Below are 24,332 nucleotides of genomic sequence, written 5' to 3' on the forward strand. Positions count from 1 at the left end.
ACTTCCCATCCCAGCTAGAGAGACAGCTCCGCGCTGGAAGTGCGTTCGGCCAGTTACCAACCTCGGCAGCCAGCCCGTCGCCTCCAGCCCCCACCCTGGTGAGTGAACAGCCCCCTTTGCTACAGTTTGTCCCCCTCCACGACCCCCGCGCCCCAGCGCGACCCCTGCAACTGGGATGGCCGCCTCTCCCGGAATGACCCAGGGAGCCGGAGTCACCGGGAGCGGAGGACCAAGAATATGGCGCGGAGGCCGAGGGCGCCCTCCGGGAAGGGGTTCCCTGAAAGAATGGAGGAGCTGGGTCAGGCTCTTTCTGGCTCTCACCCGGAATGAGGCCGGGACCGCCCGCGATCTGGGGGCACTGGGCTCTGACTCGCGGGAGCTGCCGGGCCGGGCGGGGACCAGCGGGGCTGCGGCGCCGCCAGAGCGGGAGGCAGAACGGGAGCCGCTAGCGGCGTCCGGGCAGCCTGGGACTCGGCAGACGCCGGGCCCGTTCTGTCCCCTGCCTTGGTGCGCACCCCGCACGGGCAGCTCCGTTCTCTACCTCTGACCTAGCCCATGAAACGGAGACGCTTTTCCGGCCGCAGACCGAAGGGAGGTCGGGAACAACATCTGCCCTTTTGCCTGGGAGCAAACTCCTCAAAGGGACTCCCACCGAGCCCAGCTCCCCGACCAGGCCGGTGGCGCCCCGAGGGGCGTCTGTCCCGGAGAGTGGTGACTCGCCCGGGGGCGGCAAAGAGAACGTGACGGGAGCGGTGTCCAGGGAAGCTCCCTGCCCAGAGCCGACAGCCCCAGCAAGGGGAGCTCTCCTGCACTGCTTCACCCCTCAGTCTCCTCTCTTCCCCCACTCCAAAGCACATCAGTTCCCCTCTAATCCAAGAGGGTCAGGCTAGGGCTCCGTGGCCACCGGGGAGGAACCCCCACCCTCCTTCTCTCTCCTGTGTCACCCCGCCCGCTCCCCAAATGAGTATTTTATATTGCAATTGAAGAGTGAGCAAAGCAAAGGCAGGGAAGAGATGCAGGAAGGCAGCCGCGGAGCTCGCGTCTGTTCCTGGCACTCCTCATTCCCCCACCTGTGTGAAGCTCGTTTCCTTGAGGTTTTAAGAGGAGAGACTCAAAGGAACTGGCTCTGGCGAAGGGATCCCCGCCTGAGTGTCGGGGGACGTCACTGGCTCGAGTTGCCCAAGGGCCGCAGGATGACAACCTGCCTCTCCCCCTAGGTACAGGGTCTAGGAGAGCGCCGGGGTAAGGTAGCTCTCCTCCCCCGACTGAGCGCAGAAAACGGCGCTGTCCGCGGTGCTGAAAGTTCTCGGAGGCTGGGTGCTAATACCGCCGCGACCCGCATTCCCTGCAAGCAGAAACTGCGTTAGAACCATGTAAAGGGTTCTAAGCAAGCGACCTAGAGAAACAGATAAAGAAGGGGCTTTGCCTTTCCCGGTTTTCTGCTTCCCCGGGACTCCGCCTGGGTAAAGGTTCTCGGCTTTCCTGGGTGGAAGTGCAGGAAGCAGGTGTCACTTCAGGATCCAGCTTTGCTAACTTGGGGAGCTTCCTCGTTCTACTTCCTGTACCTGAGCAGTGAGTCTTCCTGTCGGTAAAGTGTTGAAAGGCAGTTAGGGATGCTGTTTTGATAATAAACATTTTTGTGGCTTTCAAGAATCAGAGAATTGTTAGGCTACACAAAGGAGGGGCTTCATGGTTATAGCTTTTTCCTCTTCTTAGAACACTTCTTTCCCCACCGCATGTTATTTACATGCTTTAGATAAAGATCGTTAAAGCCGGGCGCGGTGGCTCAAGCCTGTAATCCCAGCACTTTGGGAGGCTGAGATGGGCGGATCACGAGGTCAGGAGATCGAGACCATCCTGGCTAACACGGTGAAACCCCGTCTCTACTAAAAAATACAAAAAACTAGCCGGGCGAGGTGGTGGGCGCCTGTAGTCCCAGCTACTCCGGAGGCTGAGGCAGGAGAATGGCGTAAACCCGGGAGGCGGAGCTTGCAGTGAGCTGAGATCCGGCCACTGCACTCCAGCCCGGGCGACAGAGCAAGACTCCGAAAAAAAAAAAAAAAAAAAAAAAAAAAAGATCGTTAAGCAGTCCTGTATGTTTGTTTCTTTAGCTAGTCTTTTATATTACAGATGAGATGGGGAAAGGATTGAGGGAACTTTGGGAGGCCTGGTTTGTACTGAACACCTCTGTCGGCTAGGTAATAATATTTCATTTAAACTTCACAATAGCTGCCAACCGTAAGTATCACACAGAGAAGGAAAAGGAAACTTGATTCCAGAGATTGGATTCAAACTCAGATCTATTTAACTCAAAGCCCAAGCCATTTTCATGACTTCATTTTGGTATTTGGCTCTGAATAGCTATTATTGGGGATTATACCAGGAGAATGACAAAGGAGGGAGGCCTGATCTTCTCTTTCACATACTCTACTCTCTTCCAACCCTTTTCTCTTTAATTGGTTCACCCACTCACTGTCATGCACTCCTACCCTCCCAACTGCTTTTGCATGTCGCTTGAGATACCACTTTTCACACAACTTCAGCTCCAATACTATGGAAACAAGTTAGAGAACTAAACCAGCAGGCTTTTCTAGAAGAGTAGCAGAGTTGCAGGAAGTCTGGAGAACTAGAGTCTACATGTACTTTCATATTAAGAATTATACTATTGAATTTTAGGACTAGAATAGCTTTGAATAACATTTAGCACCATTGTTTTACATGAAAGAAAACTTGGAAACCAAAAGACGGTCATTAGTCTAAGTCACATGATTGAAAAATTACAACCCAGTTAACCTGATTCCAGGCCCAGTGCCTTTCCCACTATTTCCTGGTGTCTGAAATACTCTTCCATATTTCTTCTTTGATTATATTTGACAAAACGTCAACATCAGTGAACTATATTAAAGAACATACCAAAAATACAAAGACTTAACATATAAGCATTCCCCTTACCTTTCTTCCAGTTCCTTTGTCTTCCAGCTCTTTCCCCTCTGGTCCTACTATTCCAGTGTTGTCTAACCCGACATACCTGGGACATATGACCCACCTTCCTCAGTAACAGTTTTCTCTGCAGCAGCAATGCAGAAATAAGAATGGTGGTGTGGCATTTCTTTACTTGCTCTATGTTGTCTATATCTCCTCTTCTATGACCTATTCCCCAAAAAATAATTTTCCCAAAATTGGTTACCCTAAGCAGCTGCCCATGTTCTCACAAGGACTTGGAAAAGGCCCTAATAAGACTTAAGGATTTTTATAAATAAAAAGCATTATAAGTGCTAATATCTATGAAATGCTTATCATATGTGAGGCACTATGCGAAGTTTCTTCATCAATCATTTTACTGAATTATCACAATTCTGTCAAGTAGGTATCTCAATTATAGATGGTCATAGAGTTCTAGTTCACTCTAACATACACTGGAACCTGATGTTCTGTTCATTTCCTCTTTCTTCTCTTTCCAGCTCATAGTAAAATCTCATCTTCATTAATTGGATTTTTGTATTTAATTGATAGTTCCATCCTGCTCCAAAACTTAGCATTTAGAAATTCAAATTCAATTCAAATGGCACTGTTTTGCTCTCTCATCTCTTAATATTTACCAAACATATTCTCCCCATTTGTTATTCCTTATTTTAAAATTCCCATATGCCTCCTTATTGATAATGCCAACATTCTGCTTCAAATCTTCTCTAGAGTCAATTAAGATATAATTTGTAATTAAATACACAACTTCTATTGTACCTCCACTAGGTGATCTGTCAAGAATGCTATTGCTGAGGTGCTCTGGGCCCTGTGAACCAGAACCTTAAACTGTCTAGAACTACTCTGTCCAACATGGTATGCTAGCCACATGTAGCTATTTATATTTAAATTTTAATTAAACTTTTAAAAATTAAAAATTTAGTCCCCCAGTCACTCTAGTCATATTTCAAGTGCTCAATAACTCTATATGGCTAATGATTACTATATTGGACAGGGCAGACATCAGAAAATGTTTATCATTTAAGAAAGTTGTGTTGAATAATGCTGCTTTAGACAGTACTAAACATACCCTCACAGCAACCAAGAACTAGGAACTGGGAAGAAGTAAGGACCTACTCTTCTTTGAAGCTTTTGCCAAGAAAGGCAGAAAAAGCCACTTATGCCTAGTACATCACCAGCAGCCCAAAGATACCTAAGACAATTAGGCTATGAAGGAGTGTGCACATCTTACTTAAGGAGCTGGTAGCCTCTTGAGTTTGCTTCATATGAATTCTATGTTATTATAAAGTAAAATATTCCATGAGTGAGGTTTGGTGGTTTCCTGAATTTTGACTTAGATATAACCTGAAAGTTTCAATTCAAAATTCAAGTTTATAGATTACGTGGATATGTAATAACATGTGTGTGTGTTTATCTTGTCTTAGTAATCATAGTATGGTAGACATGGAAAGAATATAAGACTTGGAGTCAGTAATATAGGTGCCACTTACTACTTGGTGACATTATGAGGCCCCCTAGAGCTCCATTTCTCCATCGGTAAGATGTTGATGAGAATTGCCATAACTACCTCAAAGGACTATTGTGAAACTCAAAGTGTAGGTATATGAAAGTACTTTGTAAGGAGCATGATTGAATCTGCAATGGTTTATTATTTTATACAGATACGGTACAGACAATGTACAAATAGGGTAGTTCAGGCTGAATGCATTTCTGAATGGTTTTAATCCTCATATGACTGTATTTTTGCCCCGTTGTCATTTATTTCACTGAAAAGTGGAACGGTGAAGAAAAAAATTAGTTGTTGAAATTTTTGGTTTGTTAGATTCTATTAATTGAAATACTGTGCATTCCTTGTGGTTTAGTTTATTTGGTCCTGAACATTTTCTTCTCAGGATTAAAAAAAGTAACTAGGAAGTCTAAGTTGTTTGGAACAGCTTTTACCTTTTAACTAATAGTTTTTAAGTAATCATCAGTAATGATCCCATCAGGTAATAGGGCTTCAGAAATAACAAAATACAAGGATTGTGGATATTCCTCAGTGTGAGTGGATGAGAGGGATAATTTTTTAAATATATTCTTACTATTTACAAATTGAAATGAGCTTCTATCCATTTTCATAGATCAATTGAACAAGAATAATTCTATTTCATGCATTGATTAAACCAAAATAAAAGTGAAAGTCATTAACTTGACTGAATTATTGAGTTTGTATTAGGGATTCTAACCTTAAATAACGAGTCTTTATTCCTTCTCTAAGTTGAAATCTATTGGGGTCATTAGGAGAACCTTATGCATCTGGCTAACATTTACTCCCAAACCTGGCATCTATGATCTACTCCTGCACTTTGATCTGTGTATGCTATTTATGCTTCAAGTAAAAGTGCTTTTCAGATGCAGCCATACCTTCTATAATGGCTCACCATTTTGATACTTAAATATTTTTCTCTTATAACACAAAGATTAACACAGTGCTCAGATATTGTAGAAAATAAGCCTGGAAATGAAGCTATTCCATCAGATGATTCTTCACTGCATTTATTAGGTTGTTATCATCTTGAAAGCTCAACAAAGTCACTTTATTTATTCATTCATTCATTAACAAAGCACCTGAGAATCAAGCTGAGTATGACCAAGGGCATGAGATTTTATCTCCAGTTCCAGAGATCTAGTTTACCTTTGTTAAGAGTTGACAAAGGCATAGATACTACCTTGTAAGATGCTCTCTCAGGTAAATAGTTGAGACATACACTTAGCCACTGTTTCTGGTCAAGCATGCTGTCCTCAAGCCTTTGTTGCATATAGGACTATATTACTGAGGGAAAAATAAGCGAAGTTATCAACTCTAGCCTCTAGTAGATGATGCTAGCTTTAACAATAAACATATTTTGCTGGATGTCATGATTTGTTCATTTCATTGGACTTGTTTACCTCTTGGAAGGGCCTGGATTTTGGAAAGGGGAAAATGCCATAACCTTGGAACGGAAAAGAGTTTTTCTCTGTCTGTAGCATAAAGGATTTCTCTAACTGTATATCCCAAGAGATAAAGAGAACTGACAATGTAGCTTTGAAACCAATCCTTCTAGCATACAATCATCCATTTAATCAGTAACATAGTTGAAGAATGTCCTATATTGACATGAAAATGCTGTAGTCAAGGATATTTGGAACACGTGGATGATCAATAAATATTTGTTGAATTCAGACCATTGTTCCAGTTTAATTCATGCCATACACTCATCTAGCCGACTCTCTCTACCTAGAATTCAGTATTCCCTATGGCATTTTCCTTTAGCAAATAAAACATGAGGCAAACACAGTATATCAAATTTTACCCTAATAACCACCCTTCTTGCCCTTCTCAGGGCATAAATAGTGATGGCCAAGACAGACTACTCCTGAGAATTGTGTCTTGCTGCTTTACCCAGAAAACAAAGCATACATCAGCCCAAGGGCCTTGCATTTCACTGTGATGAGGCAACTTCAGAAACTCAAAGTTTAAACAGAGTTATGTGTTCTTTTCCACTTTTATCTTGAAGGGATACTTGTCATTTCCTTCAGAAAGTATTTGGCTGGCCTTCACGGTAGCAGCAGGCAATTGCTATTGTTCCTAAATTCAGAAGAAACTTAGCTTAGAATGAAAGCACATATATTAATTACAGGAGAACATCACAGTCTGATGATTTACAGAATATTATCCTTTTCCAGGAATAATAAGGCTTCCCTTTAAGAGTTTTAACTGGTGATTACTGACAAAAATGAAAGAAAAACAGCTCATTCTATTCTAGCAAGTCAATAAAAATGCCTAGAATTAACTGATTCTTATGTGCCAAAGGCAAAATATTCCAACCCGATGAACAACGAACAATCAAGCAGGTTCTCATTGTCTCTTCATTTTTTAAAAATTTTTCCATGTTTTTAAAAAATAATCAGTAAATAAAAAACAATTCCACCCAGGTGTTTAAACATTCTGATGACAAAAGGGTCTTCACAAATGGAAAGGCTTAACTGTTTGTTAGAGATTATACAACATATTATTATGCCAATATTTTATAACAATCACATAACTGAACTCTCTCACTTTGGAGAGAAATTGACCCTGGGAGCACTCACCTGAGTTAATGTCAGAGGAATATGACTTGAGTCTCCTCTCTCTCAGTCAATTATAGAATGCACTCTTTTGCATTTTTTAACATCATTTCATTAGTCATGAAAACTTGTTTAGTCAATGAGTTTATCAAAGATTCAGGTTTATCTTTTATCAAAGATTCAGGGAGTAGGAAAGAGTATGTGTTTGGATTTCAGATTATTTCCCCTGGTACCGCCAGGTGAAAGAACTACTGGTCAAGGACGGTCAGCAGGTAGAAATTTCAGGGGTGGAACTATAAGCCAGAGGAAAAGATTCAAAACCTCAGCATCATCCATGTTGCAAGCACTTAGGCAAGGATTTAACTCCTCTTACCTTTTAAATCTTCATCCCCAAAAGAAGATATTTGGATTAAATAGTGTACAACATCCTGCAAGCCATAACATTCTATGGTTCAAGGAAATAGGGCCAAGAGCTTGAATAATCCATTATTTGCCTCCTTAAGCCCAAAGAACTGAACATAAACCAAGATTCTTATTTTTACATCATTACTTATCAGAAGCTCTGAATTTCATGCTAGTACTTTACCTGGTAACAATAACGATAATGATAGCTAATACTTATATACAATTACTATGACCTTATAAGGTTGGTAATGTTATCATTGCCATTTTACAGATGAGAAACCTGGATACTAAAGTAATTAAATTACCTGCCCAAATTCACACAGGTAACAAGTTTGTGCTACCATGCTATACCGCCTCTATAAAAACCACAAATCTGACAGATAGATAGCTGATGTGTGCCATTTATAGCCACTGGACACACCAGCCAATTCTCTGGAGAATTTCTATTTTACCTCCACTTTTTACTAGAAGAGCAATCAAGAGGGTGAATAGAACTCCAGGCCTGTGTGTGGGAATCCACATTGTCTTTCTGTAAGATGGCTCTTGTGCTTTTGCAATTGATGTCATTGACCAATTGTTTACATGGTCCAGCATTGAATGTTGGTGCTCTGCAGGCAGCTGCATGTGGTGAGGACCACTCTGCTGCCTCTTCCCAGAATGTGTGGCCAGCCATACTACCAGAAATAGATGGATGTTGATGCAGGATCGATCCAGCACCTTCTAATGCTATAAAAGTCAGCCCCACATCTTCACTGTTCAGTAGAGTCTTCTAGCTTCTGCCTTTAGGTTTTTGACTCAGTGTGACAATCCAGACAGCTTTTACAGTAGAGAGGGAGAGCTCCCAGAGAGTCATTTCCTGCAGGTAGGCTTGGGTCAAGGCTAAGACTAAAGCTTTCAAAATCATGTTGCAAAAATCCTTTTCTTCTCATTAATCCTATATTAACAAATTAGTCATAAATATAGTACACCACAGTACCCATCTATTTCACTGTGGATTTCAATGTATTGAATATACAAATGGGCATTTAGCTCTTAATATGGTATATCTAACCAGCTGAGAATGCTCTGACAGTAGTCAAATATGTTTCTTCTTTAGCTCTAGTTTCTGGCTTGTTAAACTAGCTACATATCCCATCAACACTAAGGCCAATTATAGAATGCATAACTCTACTTCTTCCTCTGTGATTTTCTAGCTACTCTGTGGGGAGTGAGATGGCCTAGGAGTCAGAAGATCTGGTTTCCAGACTCAGCTTTGAAATGTACTACCTGTGACACTTGGGCCAGCACCATTCACTGCTTCAAGGCTGAACTTCCTTACCTCTAAAATAGGGGTAATAGATCTTGCCCCTCACATTACAAATAGGGCCAATGAGATGGCATTCACTGAAGCTCCTTGTTAACCATAGAGTGTCCAAAGGAAAGAGATGGATTTGCTATCCTTTCAGTCTTTCTCAGTCAGAAATTACTCTCAAGTTGTTGATACCCAATTCTGAACCAGGGTTAACAGCTAAATCAATGTCTTTAAGGTTAAGAAGAGCTTGGATCTAAATTTGTAAATCTAGCAAATGACACTTACAATAGGAGAAGCCTACTGGTTTCTTCTAAATTAGTGGTCCTCAACCTGGGACAATGTCATCTCAATAAGGGGTATTTTGTATTGGCACAGACACTGGAAGAGAGGGGTGTTACTACTGGCTTTTAGTGGACTGGAATCTAGAATGTTAAATATCCTGCACTAGACAGAACAATCCTGCAGAATAAAAAATGTCCTGCCCAAAATGACAATAGCACTACACCCCCACTGAAAAATACTGCTCAAAGTAATGTGCTGTTCCTGATCCCTAATTCTCCAATTGATACTGACAGAGAGAGTTTACTTTTCATCTCCTCCCACAGATGAAATCCTGCCATGCTCATGTGAGATCTGTAATAGTTGTAGTTCAGAAGCATGACTGGACTTCCAGTAAGTTCACCAGTAAATAAAACAATGGGGTCAGAGATCAGTGATTTTAAAATTAGCCCTCAGAAGCTTCCACAAAAAGCCTCCTCCAACCTCTGCAGGGGCAAGGATTCCAGCAGGTTAGTATGCCTATAATGTGAAGGCTGGCCTAAAGCATGGCATTTAGGGATGTAAAATCAGCAAATCATAATTCTAAAACCACTATCTTTGCAATTTATTGAAGAAACATTGTAATATGCACTTGTTTTATGACAAGCATTGGCCTAGCTAGGCACTGGATATGAGACATAATCCCTGCCTCAAGTCACCAGTAATCTGAAAGTTCCACAGATGTTATCCCCATTAATTATGTATGCAACATGACACATGCTGTAACATATTATGAGGGAGTCTCCAAGGAGAGACCACCAGGAAACAATTCACTTCCACAGAGGAAATTATAATTGAACAGTATCTTGAATGGCATATAATATTTTTTCAGATGGATAAATGAGAGAGAAAGCTATTGCAGAAATGGGACTAGCATAAGCAAATGCTGAAGGTGTGAAAAGAAATGATACACGTGCAGGCTGATGTGCTTACCTGGCTGGTGGGAGGTCATATTGGAAGGACTGAAGAAACTTGAATACAGACAGGTGGATGTATTTATTCAGCCAGGGGCTTATCCTTTGAACAGGATTTTTATGAGTATCTTAGGAATATCATTTGAATTCAGGGCTCATGGAGTCCAATCTTACAACTAGAACAAATCTCAGAAATCACCCTAGTGTTCTCTTTTCCCTGTGTTTTATAGTTGAAGTAGTTAAAACCCAGAGATATTGAATGACTTGCCCAAAGTCAGCTAGCAAATTTGTGGCAGTATAAGAGCTAGAGCCTAGTCCTTCCTCTCAGTTCATAGCATTTTTTCCTGCCTCTGTACTGCATTCGGGAATTTTAGCCATCATTTGAGCATAACCTAATGTAACACACAAAGTGACTATTAAATATTCATGAAGCTCAAGTTTTCCATTGTTCACTGTGAAGCTATACCATTGTTCCTTCATTATAGGCAGGTGATAGATAAGACCCTGAGCTGCTTCTACATGAGAGCACTCTTCAGAAACACAGACAGACAGTACACCAACACATGAGCATGACATCCTTTGCCTGCCACACACATCCTCCCCTGCCTCATTTCAAACTGCCAGAGATTATGGAGTCACAGCCTGAACAGAAGGCATCTTAATCTCTGGTGGTTCTGTAAATAATATGCTGTTCATGCTTGCATATAAATTATCACAGTCTCTCTATTTTCTAGGTGAGGGAGGCTTCGGAAAGATGAAGACGCCTGCACACAGAGCATATAAGAGATAGGATTTCAGACCCCAGAGTTTCAGCCCTCTTCGTAAGATGGTTGAATTTTTCCCTCATCTACATGCTCCTAATAATTTATCCAGGCTTATGGTCTTAAATTTCACCTTATAGCCAAGTTAATCTAGTCTCTGTATATTTAGGTTTCTGAGATCAGTTATTTCTTACTTCCCTTTCTCTCTAGCCACTTTTCCTCCACGCTTCATTCAATGAGCATTTAATAGAAATCATCTAAGCTAATCCATTCAGTTAATGAGAATAGAAACTGAGACCCAGAGAGGTGAAGCCACTTGCCCAGGTTTGCTCAGTTAAAAGCAGTACAGGGACTAGATTCCCTGACTCCCAGTCCAGTGCTTTGTCCTTCACACTAATACTGCTATTTCCCAAGGATAAATAACATGGCATTTCCCACTCTCAGGCTCCCTCACTCCTTGAACAACCCCACAGGATGGATAGAAATGACTGATTGCATGTGCTCTGAGGCTCATTCCAGGACCTTATCTAGAATGCCCACAACTTGTTATCCTTCATGCTGTATTGGTCCATCTATCACATTAAGAGGCTGGTTAGGGCAGAATTTGACATACTTTCTGGTCTAGAAGATATTTATGATCAATGCCACCACTCAGGTAGTGATCACCATAGAAAACAGTGTGCTCAGGAAGAAAGAGGGCAGAGTCCATGGCTCCTATCATTTGAAAATGAGGCAAAGCTCACCCAGAGTTTACTGTAAGTGGCAGGATATTAGATTCATAATCTCACAGACCAGCCAACTGGGCAATTAGATGGATTTAAGCAAGATTGGGAGTGGCCAAGAAAGTGAAAAAAGACAACTCCCAAACCATTTCTACTTCAGGGGCAGGGTATTTTGCCTGGATTGATCACCATGATGCATTTCATTAGTATAGACAAAGATCACATTGGTAAAAGACTTTTTTAAATCAATTGAACTAAAATTTTCCATTTATATGTAACTTCTCAGGAATCGTTTTAAGACAAAACCAGATGGGATTTCAGTAAAGATTATATTGAAAAGAGAAGCAAGTAACAGGGGAAAGAAACCCCAGAGCTAGCTTCTCAGGTAGGGCTTTGTAGGTCACGATTGTCTCACAGGCTGATCAGGCTAATTCGGTACAGAAACTTAATTTTATCCGTTTTATCAAGAGTGATCCAGCTCTGAAGAATCTGGCTATGCTCCCCAGGTCCCAAGAGATGGATTTGTTAGCTAGATGCCAGTATAGCCACATACAATAGAAGATGCTTCTAAGTGTGGCCCAGGCTATTTCCTTCCTAATAGTGGGATCGTGAGAAAACCAAATGAGTGGTCAAAGATAACCTGTGGGCACAACATCAGGATTAATGGAGTTGGACAGACAATCTCATGAAATGTGCCATTCAGACTGCAACAGACACAAGAGAATTGTTTCAAACTCCACCTAAGAACACTTTTCAGATTACTAGAATAGTTGTGTTCTTCAAAAAAAGGGTCTTGTTCTCTCTGTTTCCCTAGTGGTGAAGAAACTGGCAAATTATTTTGGTAAAAGATGGATTTATCTAGTCTCTATGCAGCTGCCATCTTCCTTAGGGTATTATTCTAGACATGTTATAATATTCAACTCAAACCCTATCTTACTTATGTCAGTGGCATCTTGTCCAAAGCCCCTTACCAAATCTTTGAACTCCTGGGCCTAATTCTCTGCTAAGGCAATGAAGATAGACCTGCAAAATCATTCTTATTATTCATGTGCTTGTATAAGATCCATTACGATTAGTCTGCTTCTGAGAAAGTTGTTTAATTGTGGATGAGCTGTACAGATTGTGAGAATCACGGTCTCAGATGGCATGGCACTTGAATCTTACATTAGTGATGATCTTTTATTGGTCTCCTTTAGAGAGTTCTGGTAGATGCCACTGATTAACCACCAATAATAAATAAACCATTCAAGTGCTTGGGTTATTTCTCTAAGGGACACATCTCTTGTATTTTGTGCTAATTCTGTTTGTGTCATTTCAGAGAGCACTATGATCTGGCCTTGCTCTGAGTGCACCTGAGTCTGGTTTATCCTTGTCAGTAATCTCCATGTGTGCACCCTGACATTTGAAACTGAATCTGTTAGTCACTCTCACTACAGAAAACAGTCATGTGGCGACTGTGACTCATCTACAAAACGCTGAAGGAATAGACTCCCAAGAGGTTTTTTTTTAAATCACGCAACATTTCTACCTCTAAAAGAGGCCAAACAACCATTTTGACTATTCTTATTTTCACCTGGAGCTGACTGGTTATCCTGATTCTGAGTAGGAACAAACCACACAGACAGTTTGGGATTCATTTTAGATTCTGTCCTAGTCACAAAGACTTTTGACACACTTTCTATTCCAGCATCACAATGCAGAGGAAGAAAATATCTGAATGAGTAGAGACTATCGTGCCAGAAATAAATTCCTAATATAGACAACTGAAATATGCCAGTAGAGAATTTAACTATCAAAACAGAAACAAGAATTCCCTGTTTCAATACTGTCTTAGTGAATAGCCTCTGTTCTTCCTTTCTGCCCCCAAGTCTATTTCAACCTAAAGTTATAAATAAATATTCTGATCCCATTACAACACATTAAGAATCTAGAGAAAACTTGTCATTTGAGTACTATGATATCATCTCTTTACACATATGATTCCAATATAGCAACTTATTGTGTGCTCTTCTTAAAGTCAAGAATAATTAGACAGCTATAATATAATACTTATAATAATAGTAGCAATCACATTTACTCATTTAATCATATAAAGTCGATATTATTATCCTCATTTTACAGATGAGGATTATAAAATTTGAATGACTTGCCCAAGTTCTCACAGCCAGTGAAGGTTAGAGTCAAGATTCAAAGACCATGCCACCCGACACCATAATCCTCACCATCTATACAGCCCATCTGCAATTTAAAAATTCTCTCTGAAGCTGATCAATCCTAATGGATCTTATACAAGTGCATGGATAATAAGAGTGACTTTGGAGGTCTATCTTCATTGCCTTAGCAGAGAATTAGGCCCAGGAGTTCAAAGATTTTGTATGGGACTTTGGATAAGTCTTACTTTTCTCTCTCTCTCTCTTTCTTTCTTTCTTTCTTTCTTTCTTTCTTTCTTTCTTTCTTTCTTTCTTCCTTCTTTCCTTCCTTCCTTCCTTTCTTTCTTTCGTTTCTTTTTTTTTTTTGTGACAGAGTCTCCCTCTGTTGCCCAGGCTGAAGTGCAGTGGCGCAATCTCAGCTCACTGCCACCTCCACCTCCCGGGTTCAAGAGATTCTCCTGCCTCAGCCTCCCGAGTTGCTGGGACTACAGGCATGCACCACCATGCTCAGCTAGTTTTTTGTGTTTTTGGTAGAGATGGGGTTTCACCATATTGGCCAGGCTGATCTCGAACCCATGACCTCGTGATCCACCCGCTTCAGCCTCCCAAAGTGCTGGGATTACAGGCGTGAGTCACAGCGCCACGCCAAGTCTTACTTTTTCTAGGACTGTCACTACATCTAAGAAAGAAATAATACCTTTTTATTCATTTAGTTATTCATTAAATCATTCAACAAATACACTAAAAACTGAAGCTATAGTGGGAGAAAAACAGACCAGGAAGCATTAATAAAGATAGGAACCACTGTCTTGAGTATTGGTGCTAAAATAAAAACAATATTGTTGCTAAAATAAAAACAATATGAAGTCCCAATTGACTCAGGTATGTGGAAGATTATGTTCAAGATTTGTTGTTTTGGTTTAGTTTTCTTCACAGTGAAGTGATTTGAATTTGTCTCATGTAACTGTCAAGGAAACAAAATTACAGGCCCTAATGGCCAACATAATATAACTTACTGCTTACAAAAACAAAGGCCTAGATCCTCAAGGCTCCTGTGAGTGGTTTGTGAAAGAGAGATTTGCCCTAAACTGTCAGCAACACACACTACATCTCTAGAGTTAAATTAATATTCTAGAAGTTCAAGATGTATCTACATGTGCCAGGAACTCATTTCTTTCAGTGAAGGCTCAGATTGTTTAATTATCCCAAAGCAAGAGCATAGGCATAGCACAGAGAGACTAATAAGCTGTAATGGGAGAACTGATGGCAGAAGGGATATTTATTAAGCAAAACAGAATGGGGGTTTTGAAAGGAAGGCAAGTAATTTGAAAGGCCATTTTGTTTAGTTTTAGAGAGTACTAAAGTTTAATCTGGATGATGCACTGGAGTATATTAAGGAAATGTTGAGTGAGAGAATGAAAAAGAAAATTAAGTCAACAATAAAAGAAGTGGTGAAGAATAAAAAATTACCTATTGGGTACAATGCACACTATTTGGGTGATGGGTGCACTAAAAGCCCAGACCTCACCACTACACGATTTATCCATGTAACCAAAACCACTTGTACTCCTAAAGCTATTGTTGGGGGTGGGAGTTGGAAAAAAAGCATGGGAAAAAGAGAAAAGAAATTACATTCATTTTTAGATACTTTTTATCCTAGGGAAAGTTAGGATAGAAGGCCTGGGGGCATCTGCTGAGCAGTACAAAGTGAAAATGCATCTCATTCCCCACAATGAAAGACTTTACCAGTGTCCGGGCTTGGGAGTGAGAAGTACAGATAAATAAATAGTTGCCTCTTTCTCAGTTTTGAATTATTCTATTTGTTTCCAATTTTCAGAAATCACTTACAAGAGATATCATCATTAAGCCATTAACTAATGGATCCCAACCACACCAAGCCTAGAGGCCGAGTTTGGACTCTCTCTCTTTTTTTTTTTTTTTTTTTTTTGAGACAGTGCCTCACTCTGTTCCCCAGGCTCAAGTACAGTGCTGCAATTATGGCTTACTGCAACCTTGACCTAGTGGGGCTCAACTGATCCTCCCACCTCAGCCTCCGGCGTAGCTGGAACTATAGGCATGCGCCACCACACCTGGCTAATTTTTGTGGGTTTTTGTTTTTGTTTTTTGTTTTTGTAAAGACAGGGTTTTGCCATGTTGCCCAGGCTGATCTTGAACTCTTAGGCTCAAGCAGTCATCTGCCTTGGCCTCCCAACGTGCTGGCATAAGCCACTGTGTCTGGCCTACTATTTGGACTTTTAAGGTGATTTTCCCCTCTTTAGGCAAAGAACATCAAGCCTTTCCTAGCATAAGACCAAAAACAAACCAAAAAATCAAGAGGAGATCAGTCATTAGAAAATAAAATAAATTTACCAGCTTAATCTCAGCTTGAAATCTCAGCTTGAATGCAAGGGCCAATTTCTAAGTTTAAAAGTAGGACAATATCAGTTGTCAATGAATGTTTAAGGTGTAACTTGTAGCATGACTGCATCATATCTCTCAGGGTGGTCTATTTCACCTTTCTTTAAATGTTAAAGCAAAAGTCTTGGCTTTGGGGTTTGTTTTGTTTCATTTTTCTTTTTTTTCTTTTTTTTTTTACTGAACTATAAGGTGATCCTCACCAGAATTTGTTTTGGGCTCCGCTGCTTGCAGTTTTTTTAGAGAAGCATTTTATGACAAGCTCGGTGGCTGTAGGATGAGTGAAACTCATCTCTCCCAGACCTTGACTGCTGAAGTAAGGAGATTAGACTTTAAGCCACAGGCAGTGGGAGCCACCAAAGGTGATTGTGACCAGGACAATGATGGAAGGTTCTGACAACAGTGAGTGGGATGGATGCAGCAGGAGAGAAGCAAGAGACAGAGGAGAGAAGCTGGAAATAGAAAGTCAAGTCAGGAGACTGAACTGAAACTTGTTCAAGAAAAAGAACATTTCTTTGCTGTAGAATCAGGGTCCATTTTTGCTATTTGTTGGTTAATGTTTAACGATGTCACTGAAATCTTGTTTGAGAAGAACTTAGCTCCAACTTCAAACACTAAGGAGAAAGGTGACCTCTCCTCCTCTTCTTAGTTCTTCACCTGACTCCAGTCGCCCCCCGCCCTTTTATTTTCAGCTGGAAGGACTCCTTCACTTACGGTAAAAGGGTTGGCAGAAATGAGCAGAGGTACAGAGAGGAAGAAAAACCAGATGAGCTTTGCATGCTTGGAACCAAAACCATGTCGAGGAAGCAAGCACCCAGAGGGATGGAGCTGGGCGGTGGTTTCAGCACAAGCCCTCCCTCACTGTGTTAGCCTCACCTCACACAGGTCCCTTTGCTTCTCTGGGCCTGTAATTCCTCTTCTGTAAAACAGAAGGGCAACCACAGATGATTGCCATGGCTCCTTCAGGATGGAAAATTTATAATATCAGCAGCATATTATTAATTTAAAGATGCATTACATGAATCGTATTCAATTCAATCCAATTCCAGTATGAACCACTCCACAAAATGCCAAAGCTCCTAAGGGCAACTTTCCTCACTTTACTTTTATACTTTCATTTCTTGCTTTTTTCCATTACTCTTCTGGTGCAGTATTTTTCCCCTTTTCCACTTGTTTCTTCATTTTCTAGTAATAGCAGGGAAGGGGTCATTCAATAGGACAAGAAGCTGAGATCATCTGTTTATCCACAGGACAAGGAGGAACCAAGGCCCAGCTAGCCAGCTCTTTCCCACACTGTTCTGCTGGTGACCCTCAACCCTACACCAGCAAGAAGAGGAAGCCAACCTCAGCCTCCCTCTGACTTTTTTTTCCACTCCTTTCTTCACCAAGCTGCAGGGTTCTGGATGTTTAGACAGCTCTGCTCCTCACTGTCTATAGACCCATCAAGGTAGCTGTTGTCACTCCCTGTTCCTAGGAAAAGTATCAAAGAGGGAGACAATTTGCACAACTCTTGTTCTAGCTTAACTTGAAAATAGCCACCATGGACACATGCACATGAACACATGCAGCCCCCAGCCTTTTATCTGCAACTGCCTCTATTTAACTGTAGCCTGCTCAAATCCAGCAGCTCAGCAGAACCATGGCAGCCCCACTCCCAAGGAGAGGACTAGACCCTGACTAGTCACTTATTTTCTAGTTCCCTTAGCTACCACTGCAGTTAACCATCACCTCCTTGCATTGTTCATCTCAGTTAGCGAAGAGCCCAGGTAGGGTCTCTTCTACCATGCTACCCTACTCTACCCCACCCCTGGCAGGCCAGGGATTTCTACTTACTGCTTGTAGGTCTCACCTCCTATGCCAACTTGATTCTCTTTCTTGTGAAACAACTGAAGTTGCCTTGAAATAGTAAGGGCACAACACAGAATCTATTTATCCTGGTCTTCAGAGCCTAAAGAGACTAGAGATTTCCTTCTAACAATCAAGGTTTCCATAGCAAGAACCAGATTATTGAATTTCTAGAAGTCCTAAAACAAAACAAAACAAAACAAAAACCCACTCACTTCTCAAAATAGGCCTACAGGGCCTGAATCCACATAAAGCCCAAAGCAGGAAAGACAGGAAAGACTTAGTTGCCAAATAAGTGCTATAGAAAGTGCAAGTTACATTAAAATTAGAGATAGCAGTTGGTCCACCCCCATCACCTAGAGTACTGACAACACTTTGCGTTTTAGTTAGTATGCACCAGGCATTTCATATACATTAGCACAAATTTTGGCAACAATCCTACAAGGTGGACATTATCCTCATTTTTTAGATGAAGAAATCAGTGCTTAGAAAGAACATACACTTGTAACATGTAGGGCAAGGACTGTAACACAGATTTGTCTGGCTTCAGAGACTAGAGGCTTTGTAGAAAGCTACCTTGCCTCTGCAAAAGGATAAACTGCTAAAACATAAACTTCATGAAATAAAACCAAAGTCAGTGAACTGGAGAGAGACCCCTGTGTCCTGGGACTACTGCCTCTAACTAGCAGCATGACCCTGGGCACATCTTTTGGGTTTCAGTTTCTTTGTCTATGAAATGAGAGTGTCAGATCCAATTATTTCTTCCAGCTCTAGAACTGGAGAGTGTGTGTTCTAGTCCCTGCATTCCTCCTCAGGGAGCAAGAGACCAGCAGCTACAATCTAACCTCAGCACAACAGATCTCTAAAAACAGGAAGTGCCTCTGCAGAGCCTCTGGAAATGATTCAGAATTATTTTCTGTTCTCCAGTGAGAACCTATAATTTCTATGACTGCAATTCCCCACTGGTCAGGGCTGGCTTAAGTAACATTCACTGCTGCTTATTACTCCGCCACTCCATGACACTCTGACGACACTGGAGAGAGGATCTGTGCTCCATACTTGTCACACATGGATTTAAAGGGGTAGTGACTCAAAAGTGAAATGGGGAGAAAAGATAAATATTACACACCCACACATAGCTCTTATATGAAAATCCATCACTAGAACATAGTAGTAAGGATGGAATTATTTACTGAAAAGGATTCATTATTTAATAAAAGAAATCACCAGGATCCCTATCAGTAGTGTGTCCACAGCTCATCAAAGGCTGAATGTGGTGGAGAGATAAATACTAAATCTAATGTACTATGAATCAAAGCTAACCAAATGCAGATGAAAACCGAAGAGGGTGCATGTATTATTTAATGTGAAAACTGGATACTGTGTTTGCAAAAATTTGCTTTACACACAACCTTTAAGACCAGTGTTTGTTGGACCGGGAGCGGTGGCTCACGCCTGTAATCCCAGCACTTTGGGAGGCTGAGGTGGGTGGATCACCTGAGATCAGGAGTTCGAGACCAGGCTGACCAACATGGTGAAACCCCATCTCTACTGAAAAACACAAAAATTAGCGGGCATGGTGGCGGGTGCCTGTAATCCCAGCTACTTGGGAGGCTCAGGCACAAGAATTGCTTGAACCTAGGAGGCAGAAGTTGCAGTGAGCCGAGATTGCACCATTGCACTCCAGCCTGGGTGACAGAACAAGACTCCATCTCAAAACAAAAACAAAAACAAAAACAGTGTTTGTTGAACTGATGTGAGTGCATCTTTCTTGCAGCAGGAGGCCCAGCAATATAAATCTTTGCAAATGGGCGGGGTGCACACCAGTAAGAGAGGGAGAGGAAGGTGAAGGCGAGATACGAGAGAGCAGATGTGTGCCTAGAAAGGCATCATGGTGGCAAATGTTATATTGACTTTTTTTTTAAATGGAAGGGTGTTAATAGAATAGAGAATGAGATGCAATTATTCAAGTTAAACGACCAAAAAGAAGCTTCATCTAAACCATCTAGAATATCAATAGGGTTCCTTTGGTCAGCACATTAACCATTAATGGGAGTTTTACAAGTGAATAATATTTCTTGGCCAAGCACAGTGGTGCACACCTGTAATCCCAGCACTTTGGGAAGACCAGGCGGTCAGTTGACTTGAGGCCAGAAGTTTGAGACCAGCCTGGCCAACATGGCAAAACCCCATCTGTACTAAAAATACAAAACTTAGCCAGGTGTGGTGGTGTGCGCCTGTAATACCAGCTACTCAGGAAGCTGACTCATGACACTTGCTTAAACCCAGGAGGCAGAGGTCACTGTAAGCTGAGATCGTGCCACTGAGCTCCAGCCTGAGTGACAGAAAAAGGCTCTGTCTCAAAAAAAGAAAAAAAGGAATAATAATAATAATAATATTTCTTGTAGCAAGACTGCAGCTAAACAATGGCAGAAGCATTGGGAAATCTCATTGCTGCCTCTGTGGTTTACTATCCTGATTTATATTTTTTAAATTTTTTATTTCCATAGGTTTTGGGGGAACAGGTGGTATGAGTACATGAGTAAGTTCTTTAGTGGTGATTTATGAGATTTTGTTGCACCCATCACCCAAGCAAAATACACTGAACCCAATTTGTAGTCTTTTACTCCTCACCCCTGTCCCACCCCCCCACTGAGTCCCCAAAGTCTATGGAATCATTTTTATGCCTTTGCATCCCCATAGCTTAGGTCCCACTTACGAGTGAGAACATATGATGTTTCATTTTCCATTCCTGAGTTACTTCACTTAGAATAATAGTCTCCAATCCCATCCAGTTTGCTGCGAATGCCATGAATTCATTCTTCTTTATGGTTAAGTAGTATTCCATTGTATATATATACCACAGTTTCTTTATCTACTTGTTGATTGATGGGTATTTGGGCTGGTTCCACATTTCTGCAATTGGCGAATTGTGCTGCTCTAGATATGCGTGTGCAAGTATCTGTTTCCTGTAATGACTTTTCTTCCTCTGGGTAGATACCCAGTAGTGGATTGCTGGATCAAACGGTAGATCTACTTTTAGTTTTTTAAGGAATCTCCACACTGTTTTCCATGGTGGCTGTACTAGTTTACATTTCTACCAGCAGTGTAAAAGTGTTTCCTTTTCACCACATCCATGCCAACTTCTATTATATTTTTATTTTTTGATTATGGCCATTCTTGCAGGAGTGAGGTGGTATCACATTGTGGTTTTACTTGCATTTCCCTGATCATTAGTGATGTCGAGTATTTTATCATATGTCTGTTGGCCATTTGTATATCTTTTTTTGAGAATTTTCTATTCATGTCCTTAGTCCACTTTTTGAAGGGATAGTTTGTTTTTTTCTTGCTAATTTGTTTGAGTTTGTTGTAGATTCTGGATATTAGTCCTTTGCCAGATGTATAGATTGTGAAGATTTTCTCCCACTCTGTGGATTGTCTGTTTACTCAGCGGCCATGTCCTGTTCTACAAACAACACATGATCAACAATACCCCATGGGTAGGCTTTTAAAGTTTTTACCACTTTTCTATGTAGCATTTTTCATTTAATCCTTGTCATAACCCTGTGGGGTAAGCAGAGCAGATATTCTAGCCTCATTTTGTAGACAAAGAAACTGAGGCTCCAAAAGGTAGAATGATATGTCTAAAGACACACAATTTATCCACGACAGATTAGTCTAAGCCCTGGACTTGTGACTATTAATCCAGTACTCTCTTCATGACACCCCAATAGACCTGAGGCTTAAGGCACCACTAACCAAAGCAGTTTAAGTGGAAAACTGCACATATATTTCATAAGAAGATACACACACAGCAATTACCCAGACTGAGGAGTCTGTGGATCAATTAAAAAATACTTGTTGCAAGAAGCTTGCTAGGTTCAATATAGAACCCTGAAAAAGACTGAAACATGAGCCATGTCCTCAGGGGGCTGACAACTCTAGGTGGAGCCTAGACTGTGAAGGGACTTCAGGCCACAAAATGCATTATCAGAAGTAGTAGTCATACCAGTTTAGAACTAGAGAATGAGGAGAGGAAAGAGTCAGAAGGAAGAAGTGGAGGCAGGTTGCTCCCAATCAGGGTGAAGGGAAGAATGAGTTACAAGACCCCGGAAAGGGTACTAATGTGGGGAAGGAGGGCTGTCTTTTCTTTTCTGCTATGTGTTATTGTAAGTTCCAGACATGTGGTGAAAGTGGTTATATATGTGACCACAGCAATGCAATTCATAGGCTGAATTAAAATAAGTCAAAGATTAATTGGAGATAATTTTTCATTGGAAATGAAAAACACTGTCCAACTATGCTCAGGATTTTCTTCTGTTATTGAGAAGAGTTGCAAATGCCAGGCCACATTTTGTTCTCACTGTTGTTTTCCATGAAACAAAATCTTGGTCCACTACGTACAGGTTATGAGGGGGTCTATAGAGAGGCAATGTTTATTTTTTATACACATCCTTGCTAGCGCCTAGTGTTATCAAACTTTAAAATTGCTGCTTAAATAATAAGTCTGAAGTAGCTTCAAATGGGTTTAATTTGTATCTGTCTGATGACTCATGAGGACTTTTCATGTGTTTTTTGGTCATATGGACTTCCTTTTCTGTGAATTGCTTGCTCCTAACCATTGCCCATTTTCTGCCATATTGTTTGCTTTTTTTCTTAAAAATCTGTAGGAATTTTTAAATACATATTATTTATACTAATCTTTTGTTCATTATATGCTTTGAATATTATTCTCTAGGTCTCTGGCTTTTTCTTTTTTCTCTCCTCCCCCTACCTTTTAAGTTCAGTTTATTATGATGTCAAGATTTACAACTAATACACTTACCACTCTGCTAACAGAATTCTAAACTTAAGAAAAGAAATTTTTCTGTTGAAGGTAGGTTTTCAGAAACTTAAATTTAAAATGATTGAATTACTTGAGCAATAGACCTCCTGTGCTGTTTCTCTCCACCCCTGAAAGCTAATGTAAGGTTTGCTTCAAAAGGGAATTTAATTGGGATTATGCTTTAAGTCACTCATTTTTTAGAAAATTATTGATGAGAAAAAATTTACCAAAAATAAAAGAGTTATGGTATTTTCTTTATTCAATAATGCTGTGTCCTTCCAAAAACATTTGGTAAAGACAACCAGGCTAGAGAGGTGGCAAAGTCTATCCAGTCCTCCTCTCCTGCGAAAGTCCAGTGGACAGAAAGTGTTTGGTTTTATTTAGTTGCTAATTACACATTGTGTGAGACTAGGGTCCCACTTACTAAAGCCAACCACAGTGTAACTTCCCAGATTCAAGAGAAAGTGAAAGATAAAAAAGAGGGAGAGGAAAAGAGAGTGACAGATAAACTGTATTATGTCACTTGAGTCTATTGGGTTATTTTTTAATCCAAGTATCAGAATTAATAACTTTAAAAGAAAAACTATGGCATTTAATTAGAACATGGATTAATCAACATCTTTTTCTTGAATAATGCAAACTAATGAGTGTTCAAGGGTGAAAATAAATTTGCCAGAGAAAAAGAAACTGAACAAAAAATCACATTGTGACTGTCGCATCTCTTATATAAAAATATTTTCAAACTAATACTGTTAAAGTGATGTTATAGATCTTTCTCCCACTTAATAAATTTTCTCTATAATGATAGTCAATTATTATTATATAGCAACAATACCTTTAAGGAAAACAGGTAGCATTATATTTCTGAAATCAATTAGCTCTTCTGATTGAGAGAAATATCTTTTCTGATATTTGGAAGACAATCACTTAAGAAATCAATTTTAACTTAATAACAATTCACCTCTCTGAAACAGAAGAAAATTACATTTTATATTTTGTCCCCTGAAAAAAATCTAAAAGTTGACACGACCCTTTGAAAACACAAGTGTGCTGTTTAACTTGTCCTCTATCAGTTTAATACTGGCGGCAATTGACAGGAACATATTAAGTAATAATTTTGTGGGGAAAAAGTTTGGAAAGCCCTGTCTGGTATTGTAGGTTTTGTGAAGCAGATTTTCATGCAGTTGGATTCCTACATAAACCTCCCAACACAGCACTTGGCCAGGTGGTTACCCACATGAAAATCAACAGCTCACATTTCTTCAGTTAAGCAGGCCCACACACAAGGAAAACGATTGATATCAGGACTCAGCATTATTACAACAGGAAGGAATGACCACCTCTTCTGCTTAGGTGTAAGAAGAAGCTTAAACAAGCCATTTTTAAACTATAATCTTACATTTGTAGTGAGCAAAAGAGCCCAGTCATTGAAATCCAGCTTTGCAATTCTCCATTCAGAATAACACTGTTGGAAAAACATCTTGTTTCACTCTGTCTTTTGACATTTTTCATATGAAGTAGGTGTGTTTTGTATTTGAATTTCAGCTGCACAGTCTTACTACTGAGCTACTTACATCTATCATGGTAATCTGAAAATAAAACTGACTATTTTCCCAGA

General features: G+C 40.5%; 1 protein-coding gene across 1 annotated transcript in view; it reads left to right on the forward strand.

Moving 5' to 3' along the window:
• The window catches only part of SLC7A14 (solute carrier family 7, member 14), a 118,898-nt gene continuing 94,566 nt past the window's right edge, over positions 1-24,332 (forward strand). The window contains exon 1 of the mRNA XM_011948994.1: positions 1-98. The gene's annotated coding sequence lies outside the window, so the exon portion shown is untranslated. The remainder of the gene's footprint in view (positions 99-24,332) is intronic.

This window comes from Colobus angolensis, unplaced genomic scaffold, assembly GCF_000951035.1.
Source record: "Colobus angolensis palliatus isolate OR3802 unplaced genomic scaffold, Cang.pa_1.0 Scaffold289, whole genome shotgun sequence".
Taxonomy (NCBI): Eukaryota; Metazoa; Chordata; class Mammalia; order Primates; family Cercopithecidae; genus Colobus; species Colobus angolensis.